This window comes from Arachis ipaensis, chromosome B9, assembly GCF_059453495.1.
Source record: "Arachis ipaensis isolate K30076 ecotype BB chromosome B9, ASM5945349v1, whole genome shotgun sequence".
NCBI lineage: Eukaryota > Viridiplantae > Streptophyta > Magnoliopsida > Fabales > Fabaceae > Arachis > Arachis ipaensis.
The window spans coordinates 41124100-41130242 of record NC_142444.1 but is presented as its reverse complement, the minus strand read 5'-3'; positions in this window follow the sequence as shown (position 1 = coordinate 41130242).

The window sequence follows — 6143 nt, the reverse complement described above, 5'->3', positions numbered from 1 at the left end:
CTCTGTTCTGGCGTTGAACGCCAGACAGGTGCTTCCTCCAGGGTGTGATTTTTCTTCTGCTGTTTTTGATTCCGTTTTCAATTTTTAATATTTATTTTGTGACTCCACATTATCATGAACCTAATAAAACATGAAAAACCATGAAAATAAATAAAAATTGGGTTGCCTCCCAACAAGCGCTTCTTTAATGTCCTTAGCTAGACCTTGCTGAGCTTTTAATCTAGCTTCAGCCTTGAGCATTCTTGCTCAATGTTGCCTTCAAGATAATGCTTGATTCTCTGTCCATTGACAATGAACTTCTTATCAGAATCAATATCTTGAAACTCCACATAACCATATGGTGATACACTTGTAATCACGTATGGTCCCCTCCACCGGGATTTCAGTTTCCCGGGGAATAGCCTGAGTCTAGAGTTAAACAACAGAACCTTCTGTCCTGGTTCAAAGATTCTAGATGACAGTTTTTTGTCATGCCACTTTTTTTATTTTTCTTTATATAGCTTGGCATTTTCGAAAGCTGTGAATCTGAACTCCTCTAGCTCATTTAGCTGGAGCAATCTTTTTTCTCCTGCTAATTTGGCATCAAAATTTAGGAATCTGGTTGCCCAGTAGGCCTTATGTTCCAGTTCCACGGGCAGGTGACATGCCTTACCATACACGAGTTGGTATGGAGATGTCCCTATGGGGGTCTTGAATGCTGTCCTGTAAGCCCACAGAGCATCATCCAAGCTCCGTGCCCAATCCTTTCTACGGGTATTTACTGTCCGTTCCAGGATTCACTTTAATTCTCTGTTAGAGACTTCAGCTTGCCCATTGGTTTGTGGATGATATGGAGTGGCCACCTTGTGGCGAATTCCATACCGAACCATGGCAGAGTAAAGCTGTTTATTGCAGAAGTGAGTGCCCTCATCACTGATTAATACTCTAGGGACACCAAACCTGCTAAAGATATGTTTCTGGAGGGACTTTAGCACTGTTTTAGTATCATTGGTGGGTGTGGCAATAGCCTTAACCCATTTTGATACATAGTCAACTGCAACCAGAATATAAGTGTTTGAGTATGATGGCGGGAAAGGTCCCATGAAGTCAATTCCCCATACGTCAAACAACTCAATCTCCAAGATTTCTTGTTGAGGCATGGCGTAACCATGAGGCAGATTGCCAGCTCTTTGGCAACTGTCACAGTTACGTACAAACTCTCGGGAATTTTTATAGAGTGTGGGCCAATAGAAGCCACATTGGAGGACCTTGGTGGCTGTTCGCTCACCTCCGAAATGGCCTCCATATTGTGATCCATGGCAATGCCATAGGATCCTCTGTGCTTCTTCTCTAGGCACACACCTACGGATTATTCCGTCTGCACATCTCTTAAAGAGATAGGGTTCATCCCACAAGTAATACTTTGCATCAGTGATTAATTTCTTATTTTCTATCCTGTTGTACTCCTTGGGTATGAACCTTGCAGCTTTATAGTTTGCAATATCGGCAAACCATGGTGCTTTCTGAATGGCAAATAGATGCTCATCAGGAAATGTCTCAGAGATCTCAAGAAAGGGGATGGACGTCCCTTCCACTGGCTCTATCCGGGACAGATGGTCAGCAACTTGGTTCTCTGTCCCTTTTCTGTCTCTTATTTCTATATCAAACTCTTGCAGAAGCAATACCCATCTGATGAGCCTGGGTTTTGAATCTTGCTTTGTGAGTAGATATTTAAGAGCAGCATGGTCAGTATACACAATCACTTTTGATCCTACTAAGTATGATCTGAACTTGTCAATGGCGTAAACCACTGCAAGTAATTCTTTTTCTATGGTTGTATAATTTTTCTGGGCATTATTTAGAACGCGACTGGCATAATAAATGACATGCAGAAGCTTGTCATGCCTCTGTCCCAATACTGCACCAATGGCATGATCACTGGCATCACACATTAGCTCAAATGGCAACGTCCAGTCTGGTGCAGAAATGACTGGTGCTGTGACCAGCTTAGCTTTCAGCGTTTCAAATGCCTGCAGGCACTCTGTGTCAAACACAAATGGTGTGTCAGCAGCTAGCAGATTGCTTAGAGGTTTTGCGATTTTTGAAAAATCCTTTATAAACCTTCTATAGAATCCTGCATGCCCCAGAAAGCTTCTGATTACCTTAACATTGGCAGGTGGTGGTAATTTTTCAATTACCTCTATTTTTGCTTGATCCACCTCTATTCCCTTGTTTGAGATTTTATGCCCAAGGACAATCCCTTCAGTCACCATGAAGTGACATTTTTCCCAGCTTAAAACTAGGTTGGTCTCTTGGCATCTTTTCAGAACAAGTTTCAGGTGATCAAGACAGGAGCTGAATGAGTCTCCATATACTGAGAAGTCATCCATGAAGACTTCCAGAAATTTTTCCACCATATCAGAGAAAATAGAGAGCATGCATCTCTAGAAGGTTGCAGGCGCATTACACAGCCCAAATGGCATCCTTCTATAAGCAAACACTCCAGATGGACATGTGAATGCTGTTTTCTCTTGATCCTGGGGATCTACTGCAATCTGGTTATAGCCTGAGTAGCCGTCCAAAAAGCAGTAATACTCATGACCTGCCAGTCTTTCTAGCATCTGGTCTATGAATGGTAAAGGAAAATGATCCTTTCTGGTGGCTGTATTGAGTCTTCTGTAGTCAATACACATGCGCCATCCTGTAACTGTTCTTGTAGGAACCAGTTCATTCTTTTCATTATGAATCACTGTCATGCCTCCCTTTTTTGGGATGACTTGGACAGGGCTCACCCAGGGGCTATCAGAAATAGGATAAATAATCCCAGCCTCCAGTAATTTGGTGACCTCTTTCTGCACCACTTCTTTCATGGCTGGATTTAGCCGCCTCTGTGGTTGCACCACTAGTTTGGCATTATCCTCCAATAAGATTTTGTGCATGCATCTAGCTGGGCTTATGCCCTTAAGGTCACCTATGGACCACCCAAGAGCTGTCTTGTGTGTCCTTAGCACTTGAATAAGTGCCTCCTCTTCCTGTGAATTTAAAGCAGAGCTTATGATCACTGGAAAAGTGTCACCTTCTCCCAGAAACGCATATTTCAAGGATGGTGGTAGTGGCTTGAGCTCGGGTTTAGGAGGTTTTTCCTCTTTCAGAAGAAAGTTCAGAGGCTCTTTCATGTCCTCTGAATCCTCCCAAATCAGGCTGAATATCTTTAAAGATGTCTTCCAACTCTGATTCGAGACTCTCAGCCATGTTGATCTCTTCTACCAAAGAGTCAATAAGATCAACTTTCATGCAGTCTGTTGATGTGTCTGGATGTTGCATGGCTTTGACAACATTCAACTTGAACTCATCATCATTGACTCTCAGGGTTATTTTCCCCTGTTGGACGTCAATGAGGGATCGCCCAGTTGCTAGGAAGGGTCTTCCTAGAATGAGAGTAGCACTCTTGTGCTCCTCCATTTCCAGCACAACAAAGTCAGTGGGAAAGGCGAATGGCCCAACTCTGACAATCATGTCCTCAATCACGCCTGATGGGTATTTAGTGGAACCATCAGCAAGTTGGAGACATATCCGGGTTGGTTTAACTTCTTCAGTTAAGCCAAGCTTCCTGATAGTGGATGCAGGTATTAGGTTGATGCTTGCCCCAAGATCGCATAAAGCTGTCTTGGTGCAATTACCTTCTAATATGCATGGTATCAGAAAACTCCCAGGGTCTTTAAGCTTTTCAGGAAAGCTCTTCAGAATGACTGCACTGCATTCTTCCGTGAGGAGAACTCTTTCTGTTTCTCTTCAATCCTTTTTATGACTCAAGATCTCTTTCATGAACTTGGCATAAGAAGGTATTTGCTCAAGTGCTTCTGCAAATGGAATCTTTATTTCAAGAGTCCTGAGATAGTCTGCAAAGCGAGCAAATTGCGTATCCTGCTCCTCTTTCCGGAGTTTTTGAGGATAAGGTATCTTGGCTTTATATTCTTCAACCTTAGTTGCTGCAAGTTTATTGCCTACAGAAGTGGTTGAAGAAGCCTTTTTAGAGGGGTTGTTATCAGCATTTGTGTGTGTCTGATCCCTCACTGGCAATTGAGTGCCAGATTTAGAAGCTGGAGTGAAATTGGACGCCAGCTCCTTGTCTGCTCCTGGCGTCTGAACGCCAAAACTGTGCCCATTTTGGGCGTTCAGCGCCAGATCTTGCCCATTTTGGGCGTTCAACACCAGATCCTTGCCCATTTTTGGCGTTGAACGCCAGTCCTGCCTTATTTCTGGCGTTGAACGCCAGTCCTGAGCATGGTCTGGGCGTTCAGCGCCAGCCTTCCACCAATTTTCTGGCGTTTTAGCGCCAGAATTATTTTTCCCTGGGCTCTTACTGTCCTCAGGTGAATTTTGAGTGGTTTGCTCATTTCTTAGCTTTTTGCTGCCTTGAGGTGGGGTATTTAATGTTTTCCCACTTCTTAGTTGAACTGCTTGGCATTCTTCTGCTATTTGCCTTGACAGCCGCTGCTTTGTTTGCTTGAACTGTTCGTCCATATGTATATTAGCCATCCTTGTCTCTTGTAACCTTTCTTTGAATTCGACTAACTGCTTTGTTAGAAAGTCCAATTGCTGATTGAATTTAGCAGCTTATTTTACAGGGCTGAGTTCAGCAGTTACTGTTTTAACCTCTTCATTCATGGAAGGGTTGCTGCTTAAGTACAGATGCTGATTCCTGACAACTGTATTAATGAGCTCTTGAGCCTCTTCAATTGTCTTTCTCATGTGGATAGATCCACCAGCTGAGTAATCTAGAGACATCTGAACTCCTTCTGCAAGCCCATAATAGAAGATGTCTAACTGAACCCACTCTGAAAACATTTCAGAGGGGCATTTTCGTAGCATCTCTCTATATCTCTCCCAGGCATCATAGAGAGATTCATTATCTCCTTGTTTAAAGCCTTGGATGTCCAGCCTTAGCTGTGTCATCCTTTTTGGAGGGAAATATTGATTCAGGAATTTTTCTGTCAGCTGTTTCCATTTCCTTATGCTGGCCTTGGGTTGGTTATTCAACCACCTCTTAGCTTGATCTTTTACAGCAAATGGAAACAGTAATAGTCTATAGACGTCCTGATCTATTTCTTTATCATGTACTGTGTCAGCAATCTGTAGAAACTGTGCCAGAAACTCTGTAGGTTCTTCCTGTGGAAGACCGGAATACTGGCAACTTTGCTGCACCATGATAATGAGCTGAGGATTCAACTCAAAGCTACTGACTCCAATGGAGGGTATGCAGATGCTACTCCCATATGAAGCAGTAGAGGGGTTAGAATATGACCCCAGAGTCCTCCTGGACTGTTCATTTCCGCTTAGATCCATGATGGAGAAAGGGAGATGATGTAAAATAGAGAAAATATTTTTATTTATTTAATTTATTTATTTGTTTCGAAAACAAAATAAATTAAAATAAAATAAATAAAAATGGGTGAAGATTTTCGAAAAAATGAGGAGAGAGAAAGTGGTTAGGAAGTTTTGAAAAGGATATGATGATTTTGAAAACAAGTTTTAAATTTTGAAATAAAAATCTAAATTTTAGAAATATATTTCGAAAATTTGTTTTTAAAATAGAGAGAAAATATATTTTTGATTTTTAAGAGGAAAGAGAAAAACAATAAGATAGCACAAGATTTAAAATTTTTAGATCTAATGCTCCCTATTTTCGAAAATTTTTAAGGGAAAAACACTAAGGAACACCAAACTTAAAAATTTTAAGATCAAGACACAAGGAAATCTCAAGAACACTTTGAAGACTCACAAGAACACAAGAACATGAAGGAAGAACACCAAACTTAAAATTTTTTTAGAAAACCAAAATAAATTTTCGAAAAATTTTTTTTTTTTGAAAAATCAAAAAGAAAACACCAAACTTAAAGTTTGGCACAAAATTTAATAGAGAAAATATTATTTATGAAAAAGATTTTAAAAAGAGTGTACCCAACTGCCACGGGCTTAGACTAATGCTCTAGCCAACTGGGCAGTAAATGTAACACTTGTTTTAAAGAAGGATATTTTTAACCAAGAACAATAATAAGAGACTCTAAACCAAAAAGAAAAATTTTCCTAATCTAAGCAACAAAATAATCCGTCAGTTGTTCAAACACGAACAATCCCCGGCAACGGTGCCAAAATCTTGGTGC